The sequence below is a fragment of the Culex pipiens genome, chromosome 2 (genome assembly GCF_016801865.2).
Source record: "Culex pipiens pallens isolate TS chromosome 2, TS_CPP_V2, whole genome shotgun sequence".
Classification (NCBI taxonomy): Eukaryota; Metazoa; Arthropoda; class Insecta; order Diptera; family Culicidae; genus Culex; species Culex pipiens.
This window is the reverse complement of record NC_068938.1, coordinates 63599095-63610994: the sequence shown is the minus strand read 5'-3', so window position 1 is coordinate 63610994 and position 11900 is coordinate 63599095. Positions and strand designations below refer to the sequence as shown.

Below are 11900 nucleotides of genomic sequence, written 5' to 3'. Positions count from 1 at the left end.
TTTCAATGAAAATGATGTCCGGGTCCATCATGCGACCAGCCGTTAGTTAGATAATCGAAAGACCTTCCAAATGAGCCTAAAACATTGAAGACCTGACAACCCTATCAAAAGTTATTAGCACTTAAGTGTTATTTATACACTTTTTGGGGGCTGGATTTCAGATATTGTGATAGAAATATTGTCTGAATCTTCCATGCGAACTATCGTTGAATAGGTTTTTTATCAGACCTTGCCAATGAGCCAGAAATATTGAAGGTCTGCGAACCCTATCAAAAGAAATGAGTAATAAAGTTGATTTGTTAAACATGTTAAGGGGGAATGTTGCTATTTTGACTGAATGTATTGATTTTATGAATGTGAGGAAGGCACCAACCACCTGAAGGTGAATTAAGCAACGTTTTATTCATATAATATCAAATCCGGAAAATATTTTTATCAAAAATTGCCTTGCCTGAGTCACTTAAGGTTGGACCTCTTGTTTTGTTGGTAAAATACAGTAAATAAAAGAAAAAAGAAACCAAATAATTGAAGTTTTTAAAGTCTCATCAAATCAGCATTTTATTTTCTAGTACCAATATCTCAGAAACTAATGGTCCTTTTTCCGATGTTAACAAATGAAATGAAAATGTTTGAATCAAGACTAACATTCCAAAAAATTCAAATATTGTAGGTTTCGAAGAGATCGGAATTATTCACAAACGCTACTATTTTTCCCGAATAGTTCACATCAATACTTACGACTTTGCTGAAGATACCAAACCGATAAGAAAATTCCTTCAAATTATTTTTCAACAATTGTCCTATTGAAACTACTATTTTAGAACTCAAAAGAGCTTATTAATGAACTTTTCAGTAACCACATTATGTAAAACCATCAGTAGGAGTGACATTGGGTCTGCACGGAGAAAAAAGAGTTCCCAAAATCGTGAACAAGCGTTCACGAAAATGGGAACCACGAACAAAGTGTTCAAATCCCATGGTATGTTTTTGGAAATCGTACCATGGGATTTGAACACTTTGTTCGTGGTTCCCATTTTCATGAACGCTTGTTCACGATTTTGGGAACTCTTTTTTCTCCGTGTGGGGGTGAGATTGGGTCAAAGTGATATTTTTGGATTTCGCTTTTTTACAGGTTCTTGTTACAAGATAGCATACATGCGACGAAATGTGAATTTATTAACTTCATAGTAAAATAAATAATAACATATATTTAAAAAAGCAGCCCAACTCACGTGATTGACCCTCATTTTACCCTTGCAATTCTAACAATTCGGATCTAATCGGAAGGGGTGCAGTTTCTGTTGCTCCGTTTTTTGCACGAATATTTGCACTCACCGAACCATTCCAACTGATAACAATTGCTCAATCGATGTTGATTCGCGAAAGAATCCAAAATGGTCGCCAGATTTCATCGTGGCTTGATATGTCGGACTATTAGGTGAGTTCAAATGTTGGTACCAAAACGAAGGGTCCCACTGATTTGATGACAGTGTAACGCTTTCTTTCCGAGAACCCTTTCGCAAAATTTTATACACAAAAAAGACTCATGAACCGGTTGATTCTCAAAATGAGCAAAACTCGTTCCTCACTGTAGGGCGGAAAGCTTACTTCCTTGGTAACCTTTTTTTTTTGCTAAGGTGCTGCGTTCCACATCGAGATGACACATTAACACAATAAAGGAAAACATAAACGGCCAGGCAATCACATCTCGGATCGGATGTTCCGGGAGGATGTGATGAAAGGTAAACGGCCAGTGGCAGTGGCGGCGGAAATCCTTGAGAATGTTAAATGAGCGTAAACAAGAAAATTTACATTTCAATGCACTCGGAACGGGGTAGCGATCATGCTACGTGAGTCTCGGGAAGCAGCGGATATGTACAGGAAGAGCAATCTCGGTGAATCATGGGGGGTTGGAACTGTTGCTGTTTTTTTTTCTGGAGTGCGAAATATCGTTTTTGTGTGCTCTGTTTGAGAATGGTAAATGAAATGAAAAGTTGCTAAAAGTATTGTAATATTTTTTAAGATGATTGATGTTTTATTCATGAAAATCAAGCTTTAATTAAATAGAAAAAACTGTTTGAAAACATAAAGAGGTTAATATTTATTTTAATTACTTTGTTTCTAATGTTTGACATTACTTATAAAATCCATAAACATAAAAAAGATTATATAAATTTCATCAATTAGCAACCTTTAATCTACATTTCAAAATATTGATAAAGTTTGATAATATCATGTATTATCACAACACAGAAGATTGCTTGTGGCTCTCTTAAAGCGTAGGAAAATATAACAATACGTAAACTCAGACAGTTTGGAACCCATTTCAAGTTGAAAAAAGTTTGCTTGTACTTACAATGGGTGGCGTTCAATGACTACTGCAACAATATTATCTTTTGGTTCGTCCTGATAAGATTTGTTTTAGCATTGTTAACTGTAATTAAGTGTTTTTTTTTTTTGTTTTTCTAACTTTACACTTGAGAGCCTGTTGAAACACAGATTATTTTATCATATGCTTTGAAGTACCGTCATCAGGGGTAACATTGGGTCTGGGGGTGAAATTGGGTTATACATAAATGATGAAATTTATATGACCCAATCTCAGTCCCCAGAGCCAATGTCACCCCTGATGACGGTATTACGTAAGTTTTCAATATTACACTAAATATTCAAAATCATAAAATTTCCATTAGATTGCATTACAAAGTCAGTTCTCTAATTAGTCGCTGAATTTTCCCTCCACCTACGCATTGAAATCACTTCCCGACCCGTGCAACAGGTACTCACGAGTTCAACGTGGGTGTAGACGCGTTTCGCGGGCGAATCGAAGCCTATCAAGCCGTGCTACCTGCAAGCCTGTGTGGAAGTGCAATTTTTTGTTCCACTCTTCCAGCCGCGGTCGAGAATTATCGACTTATCTATTTTTTTAATCGTAATTTTCTTAACCCGTACTTTCTTTATCGCAGTTGAGAGGGGAAATCCAGCCCCGACTCCGTAATCTGCTCGGTTCCCGAAAGTGACCCAGAGTCGTCCGTCACGCGAGAAAAAGGGTGCGCCCCCGAAAGAGGTGCAAACGTGCCGCCACCGGCTGGTGATGATTTTTGGGATCGAGCGACATATTTGGAAAGGGGTTACTCTCAATAACATAGCAAAAAAAAATCATTTTTGTGCGATTTTAATCTTTAAAAAAATAAGAATAAGAATACAAAAAGCACAAAACAAGCAGTTTCTTGATAATAAATAATTTAGAAACATGGAAAATTTGGACTGGACAGGCCTACCATGTAGAGTTTACTACTTTAATGATTCATTGAATTACTGGTTATAGAAAATTGCAAAATCTTAAAACGGAACGGAAGCATTTGAATTCCTTGAAGATGAATTACTCTTTGGACTTGCTAGAATTATTTCAAATGTTGCGTAATTGATTTGCACATTGGATAATGCATCAGACACAGATTGATGGCTTCCAGACAACGTGGTCGCTGTTTTTGGGTAGCTTCGGATGCTAAACGGTTCTGGCTCAGTCAAAACAGACGTTATGCAATTATTTTGCAGACGGCTAGTGGCAATGACCGGTTTTGCACTAAGAATCGTTGAAAATTGTATTCGACTTGGATTGTCCCTCCTAAAATGTTGCTCCCATTTCTTGAACACCCTCTCCTAAATAATGCCTCGCCAAAACCTTCCGCCGGTTAAGGCAAGTCGAAGTCCAACTGGCCCCGCCACGTCAAGGTGCGGCGTCGGTGGCGGATTTTGAAGTGAAAAATAAACTTTGGATTAGCGGGCTTATGTGGTGTGGGATATCCAAATCCCGACTTGTCAGTCGTTGCCAGAACTGCGATTTGCACGAACGATTGTATGGTGCTAGTCGTCGCAGGTCTAGCGGGCTCAGCAGCTACGAAAGCTAGTCAGTTGGTGGCGCTTCTATGCAAACGCACCCGCGCGATAAACCATACACGCACGGAATTACGCGAGACAGGTCGGCTTAGCTAAGCGCCACCTTCAACATGCGACTTTGTGTGTCTTCTTGCGATAGTAGACTTTGGTCGGATTTGCTATTCAATATGGTTCAGTGTTTATAAGTATTTTGTTCGTAAGTTTAAAAACAAACGCGAATGATGAATTTAAATAAACAGATGACAAAAAAGGGATTTTTTAAAAAGAGAATTGGCATTGAGAGAATAGAGAGTCGAAATGAACATTACTATATATATTTTTATTGAAAAGGTCCTATAAAGATATAAAACACAATCTCGAACACAATAGTTACAGTATGTAAAAAAAGTATTTACACCCCTTGGGCACTATGCACATTTTGCGATGAAACGTGTAAACAATGTAATGTTGTCATAAACTTAGTACTACGTTTTGTTCAGAAACTCATGCCGAACATTTTGCTACAAATGCGCATGAAAAGATGTTTTCTATAAAAAGTTATATAACAAATACTATTACGAAAATAAAAAAGGTGCAAAAAAAGTTTGTACACCTTTCGAAAAATTAACATAAATAATGTTATTTGTTGACAAATCACCATAAATCCAGTCTCCCAACTCCAAATAGGCATCCTTGACTGATTAAAAAAATAATTTGGATTGAATATAATGTTTACTAACTACTTAGTATAAAAGTTTATATAACTCTGGAAATTCTATATAAAACTTATCTAAACTTAATGTTGCAAACTTTCAATTTAACTAAATGTCAATATATTACCATAGAATTGCTAACTAAACATTCTGGAGTGGGTATAACACCGTTTTGGGGGTCTTTGTATCGCTAGAATAGATTTTTCGTTGGAATTTCGTACCAACCCGGAATTACGTCGTCGGAAAATCCGCCGGCACCCGAACCGGTCCACAATTCACAAGTTAACCTATGTGGCATCGGAAAGGGCATAAAATTTCCGATCTTTTGATACCCAGACATCTAGGTTTTCTATAAAACCCACGTTTTTAAATACCTAGGCAAAAACGTTGTTATGGTTTCGTTTGAGCAATCTGCCAAAAATGTATGGAATTTCGTAATTTTTGTTCTCGTGGATCAAACTTACTTTTTATATGTAAATTTTTGAATCAATACTGATTGTTTCAAAAAATTGAAATGTTGGTCGCAAAAAATTTCAACTTCATTTTTCGATGTAAAATCAAATTTGCAATCAAAAAGTATTCTAGTGAAATTTTGATAATGTTCACCGTTTTTAAGTTAAAGCGTAATATTCAATGTTCAACCCTTTTGAAATGTGTTTTTTTTTATAAAAGAAATATTGTTTTCGAAAAGATCGGAAAATTTCGCGAATGTTTCATACGATGATTTTTTGAGTTTCTTTTTGCCGATCTTTCGTGCGCAAGAGAGGGGAGCCATGTTCCGTTCCGAGTTTTTCTCTAATGCTCCCATCGCTGAATTTGACTTTAAATCTAAAAAATCGAAAAATCGCATAAAAGTGGCGTGTTTTTTCTTTCAGTGTTTTTTTTTCTCGTAAAGCCCGTCAAATTTCCTACAAGTTTGTATTTGACCACTTTTTGATACGATGCAACGGCTTCGAGATACGAGCTGTGATATTAGAATAAGTAATGCCTCCTTTCCTCTAACTATCCCACATCTATTAGCTATTTCGAATGTTATTTTGCATTTTTTCCCTTCTCTGTCTAATTCGTTCTCCTTAGTACCAGTAAACTCTCTCCCCATTTCGAACAAATCAGCTGTTGAAAGGTAGTCCATATCTCAAGCTCAGGATAACAACTGCACCAAATCAATTGTTAAAGCAACCTAATAAAATGAAATGAAAATATTTAAATTACAAAATACAAAAATATTTACAACACTTACGCCCTTTTCAAATGTCAAGATTCTTTGAAATCAGAGCGGATCGAGAAAAATGTACCTAAAAAAAATCCTGTTTTGGGCTGAAATTGCACTTGAACTAAATGAGCATGTGTTTGTGAAACCATATAAAAATATCAAATGATTTTTTCAAAAATAAAAACTATCCACCACTAAACATCAAATTGTACCAAAACAGCATTCATCTTTCCAAAAATCCGACGATCAACGCCAAAATTGTAGGTGGTGTGCCAGGGTAAGCGTATGTGTGTGTTCGTAATTGCCAACGATACATCATAAACGATCGACCACAGAAAAAAAACTCCTCCGCCACCAGCTAATTATAAGTTTGGGGGGTGCGCGCTCGAAAACAAAAGGCAAAAAACCTAAATCGTTCAAAATCGAAAAGAGAACGAACAAAAAAAAAAGCCAGGTTGGAAAATGAGAAACCTGTTCAATGGGGAACACCAGCCGAAGATACACCCGCAACAGGCAGGCAAGCAACAAGGTCTCCTCACTTTAATGTTTTCCGAGGAAAGTGATCGTTGTGGGAGTAGGAGATGAGGAGAGCGGCGTGGAGGCACGTTATAAAAAATTAAACGGTTCCAATCTGAAAACATTTATAAGGAAATTAGAATAATTGTTACCAAAACGAGCCAAACGTTTGGTGTGTGGCGGCGGCACGGCTTGAGGCAGCACCGAAAGAGACTCACAGAAAAAAAACACAGTGGAAATGAAGCGAAGGTGGTTAAATGTGCGGGGTCTATGGGGTGAGATGTACTAATTTGATCTAATTAGAAAGAAATAATTCTCATTGAGTTGACACTTTTGAAGAAAAGAAGTTAGAGTCAAGAAAATGTGACAAGCTGCTTTTAAGATAAGACAGTTTGTAAAATATTGCGATAATTTCACTCTCATTTTCATCCATGCCATTTCACCCCCTTCTCTCTCTAACACTGCAGTGTGAGATGAGGTCGAGTAAAACGAGGAAAACGATCCACCCCCCGACAGCTTCCGAGGTTGGAGAGTGAGACGGAGACGGAAGACCGCTGTGTAAAACAACAATCAGACCCAAAATCTGGCCTTATAAACGCTTTTTCGAGGGTTAAGGTACTTAAAGTAAGATCAGGTTGCTAATTAGCGGTGGAGATAAGTGTTTCGCAATTTCGGATTTGAGGTTCTTCATCAGCGCGGGTATTTTTGTTGGAGGCTCTTTAATGATTTCTTCCTCCTCTCTCTCTCTCGCGCGCGTTCAAAGAGGTGGGGTGGGTAAATTGGGTGTTTTGCGTATGCGTGTACGTGAACGTCGTGCACGCAAAGAGGGGCAAACGCGATGACAAAGGCGGAGAAAGAAAACGAAGGTGATTAAACGAGGCAGATATTGCCACGCAATTAGGGAAGTTTGATAGCAAGTGCTTTGCGGTGATGCATGGGAAACTGTTTGGGGTGCGATAAGATGTTCGTTGTTATCTTCGACTTTTGAGATTTGCCAGGGAAAGATATTGTACTTTTCCCCAAATGGTTGCAAATCACGTTCAGCTTTTTTTCAAATTGACCTTTGCTCTAAAAGAATTGTTTATAAATTTTCAAAAAGAGGTAAAACCTGCAGACGAATTGTTACACAAGCCAACAATAATAATAAAAAAGCTCTTTCTTATTTTTGATTCATAATTCACGGAGAAAATGGATACTGACAATCATAAACAAGCGTTCATGAAATTCCCCTTTCTGATAGTTAAAAATATACACAAATCAGGATCTTTTACAACTGAAAGCATCCACTTTGGCCAATTTTACCAAAAGTTTATAGATTTTTCTCGAGAATTATTTTTGATGCTCCTTTAAATAAATATTCTTCTTTAAATTTGAAAATATAGTATCTTATCCCAGAAATCCATCTTCAAATATTGAAATCAAATCAAATCATGCCATTAATCCTTTAAACCTTCAAATCTTCAAATCTTCAAATCTTCAAATCTTCAAATCTTCAAATCTTCAAATCTTCAAATCTTCAAATCTTCAAATCTTCAAATCTTCAAATCTTCAAATCTTCAAATCTTCAAATCTTCAAATCTTCAAATCTTCAAGTCTTCAAATCTTCAAATCTTCAAATCTTCAAATCTTCAAATCTTCAAATCTTCAAATCTTCAAATCTTCAAATCTTCAAATCTTCAAATCTTCAAATCTTCAAATCTTCAAATCTTCAAATCTTCAAATCTTCAAATCTTCAAATCTTCAAGTCTTCAAATCTTCAAATCTTCAAATCTTCAAATCTTCAAATCTTCAAATCTTCAAATCTTCAAATCTTCAAATCTTCAAATCTTCAAATCTTCAAATCTTCAAATCTTCAAATCTTCAAATCTTCAAATCTTCAAATCTTCAAATCTTCAAATCTTCAAATCTTCAAATCTTCAAATCTTCAAATCTTCAAATCTTCAATTCTTCAAATCTTCAAATCTTCAAATCTTCAAATCTTCAAATCTTCAAATCTTCAAATCTTCAAATCTTCAAATCTTCAAATCTTCAAATCTTCAAATCTTCAAATCTTCAAATCTTCAAATCTTCAAATCTTCAAATCTTCAAATCTTCAAATCTTCAAATCTTCAAATCTTCAAGTCTTCAAATCTTCAAATCTTCAAATCTTCAAATCTTCAAATCTTCAAATCTTCAAATCTTCAAATCTTCAAATCTTCAAATCTTCAAATCTTCAAATCTTCAAATCTTCAAATCTTCAAATCTTCAAATCTTCAAATCTTCAAATCTTCAAATCTTCAAATCTTCAAATCTTCAAATCTTCAAATCTTCAAATCTTCAAATCTTCAAATCTTCAAATCTTCAAATCTTCAAATCTTAAAATATTACGGCTTCGCTGTTTTAATATTCGCATTAACCAAACAATCAATTCAAATCTCACACGAGCCAATCACGCCAACAAATGACTGACTAAATTAGCATAAAATCAACGTCAATCACCGACGCAATTGCTTTCTCTCCACCCACGATTCCATTGAGCCAAAAGGTGTAAACAGCTGACCACGTGCCGGCACGTGGCCACACGTATGGGAACCAACCGCATTGTTGTTGTCCGGTTGAGTGCGCGCCACGCCAATGTGCATTGTCTCCACTTTGGCAATTGTTTCCCACGCTCCGACGACGACAGCACTGGGGCAGGTGGCCGAACGCAAGCCGACGAGCAAATTGTCTTTTGAAAGTGTGTTTATCGCGTTTTGCATTTTCCACCGGCAATTAGAAGCTGCGCGAAATGGGCAATAAAGACCGCTGCCGATGAGCGAGGAGCGTGATCGTGAGGAACCGGCTGGCGCTTCCCATGTGAGTGCAGTCTTATTGAATTTTTAGGTTAAAATCATTCTATTCTATAGAATATTAGATCACTTTTGCAATTTTTTCTTGAAATTAAGATAAAAACTATAACACTAACTATAACAAAATTTATTTTATAAAAATTTCAATAGTGGATTTTTAAACAAAAAATGCAAGATTTTATCCCAAAAAATAAGTGAATTCAAGCGATCGTGTATGCTCCACCTGGGTTTCAGTTTCACGTGCATGTGTGATTGAGCTTTGGCTAGCTCAGAGGCCGTGGCTGAATTCTGAACTCGCCAATTTTCGAATTCTCGTGTCCGGCGGCATTTAAGGTTAGAGCGAATGATTTTCAAAGTGATTTCTAAGTGAGCGCGCGTTCTGAGAACTGGAAAATTTCGCCACGGTCCGACGGTTCTCGCCTGGGGAATAGTTGATAATAAAGGCACAATGGGATATTTTGATCGTTTTTTTTTATTTTTTTTTTAGATATCAGGGCCTGAAGAAATAAATTGATCAGTTAAAAATACGATTTTGACCAGCATTTCCCGTTTTTTATGGTTTTGTATTATCTTCCTGTTACTTTTTGAAAGCTGATTAATTCTCTCCGTTTTTGCAAATCAAATTTTCTATGTGTTTTTAGATTTTGATGTAACTTTGTTTATGACAACTTAATTTAACTTTATTTTTCATAATAATCTCCATTCAAATTTGCTCCATTCAAATTTGGTTTTTCAATTTACTATATTTTTTTAACCTTGAGAACGGAATTTATAATGAATTTTGTGTCTTTGGCAAAATTCTAGGTATAGTTAAGGACAATCCGGAAAAAATAGGTTTTTACCATTTTTTTTTTACTTTTTACAATAAAAATCTATTTGGGATTATTTTTTAGAAATTTGATTTTTTTGATTTTTTAAGGGATCGAAAAAGACAACTTTCGAATTTTGGCCCAGCAATGGCAAAATACATATGGCAGTGCCACGAATTTGGGAAAAATAATAATGTTTGAAAAATTTAAAAATAACGGTCGCTTCACTTTTAGATACAATATTGAATTTTAAATAAAAACAGATTTTAATTAAACTTGAGAACGGTGCACTTTATCAAAAAAAATCTGCAAATAAAATTCGATTGCAAATCAAATTTTACATTAAAACGTTGCTTAATCCACCTTTAGGTGGGTGGTGCCTTCCTCTCATTTATCCAATCTCAAAATTATCCAATCCAAAAATGTTCTTTATCTGAATTCACATTCGTTCAGGTTGGGCCTGGTTTGACTACAGACTCTGTAGAGTTTGACATTTCGTCGCTCTTGTGACACGTATGCTGATAGGACGTGTCAACAGATAGCACAAGGGAACGTTTTTTTATTACGTACGTGTAGCTTAAAATTTGGGCTTTTTGATTTTCCCCAATTTTTGTAACATTTCATCGATAGCTCTTCCCCCCCAACTGCGTTACGTAATAAAAAAAAAACGCAACGATTTTAACCTCTTTCAACAATCTGTGAAACATTCTAAAAAAAATCTGCATTCACTTAAAAAAAATGACAAAACGTTTTTGGCTGCACTGCTTCTATGGTTGCTTCAAGCGTCAAGTGATAGCTGTCATATCAAGAAATACAAATAAGCTGTTGTCTGAAGTCACCCAATTTTCTGTTTGAACAACTTAAATATTTTGTGTAGTTTCAATTTATTTATTTGATCAAAGTAAGAACAATGAACCTCTAGCAGGCAAATGAGTGAAATTTATTGGAACAAAAATGTTGGAAAATTAATATTATCATTTCAGCCTTGCTCGGTCGCTGTGCTTTTCATGATCCTGTACTCAGCCGGCATCGAAGATCCGTTTCGCCAAAGTGGTCATCAAACTGAAGGGCAACTCCGACAAAGAACTGACCATTTCTGGCCGCGAGTAGCTGCCTTGATGCCATCCAGTGGTGCTGCTCCGGCTGCCGTCGTTAAAAATAAGAAGTAGGAAGAGTCCAAATCCGAGGAGTTACTTCGCCGGAAAACTGCTGGCGATTTAGAAAAGGTTTTGTAGGCCGCAGACAGCAGGACGCCACTGTTCCGTGCAGCGATTCTGGAAGTGAACAAGGAATGTCTGACCACTGCAGCAGCTGCTGTCAGCGAATGATTTTTTTTCTGGTTTTGAACGGAACAGGAAGACGTGAAGGACTTGATTGGATTCCGGCTTGTCAAGAAACTACTGGGTCAGGCCGGGTTATTATGAAGTGAACAAGTATTTTCAAGTCGTAATTATGTAAAGTGTTTCGAATTATACAAGTAAATATCGATGCATCTATGTTTGAAGACTTGTTTTATTCTCTATCCTAAAAATCACTTTTTGCTCCAAGCAGCACCTTTCGAAATTGCCATCAATTAACACTCACGTGCTTATAACATTTGATAGGTTTATCAGATCTTTGATGTCCATAAAAATGGTCTTTCAATTGTTCAAGTAATCGAGTAAAACGAGTCGCCTGATGGATACAAACATTATTTTCATCGAAATGTCTGAGATCCGGCCTTCAAAAAGTGTATAAATAATACTTAAGTGCTTATAACTTTTGATAGGGTTATCAGATCTTCAATGTTTTGGGCTCATTAGAAAGATCTTTCAATTGTCCAACTAACCACGGGTTGCATAATTGACCCGGCCATCATTTTCATCGATATATTAGAGATTCGGCCTCTAAAATGTGTACAGATAGCACTTAAATGCCCATAACTTTTGATAGGAATATCAGA

The 11900-nt window shown here is 36.2% G+C and overlaps 1 long non-coding RNA gene across 1 annotated transcript; it reads left to right on the top strand.

Moving 5' to 3' along the window:
- Window positions 1-10737: 10737 nt before the first annotated feature.
- Window positions 10738-11452, top strand: LOC128093011 (uncharacterized). Its single transcript, XR_008212173.1, has 2 exons — window positions 10738-10859; window positions 10942-11452. It is a non-coding gene; the product is annotated as an uncharacterized LOC128093011 (long non-coding RNA).
- Window positions 11453-11900: the final 448 nt, after the last annotated feature.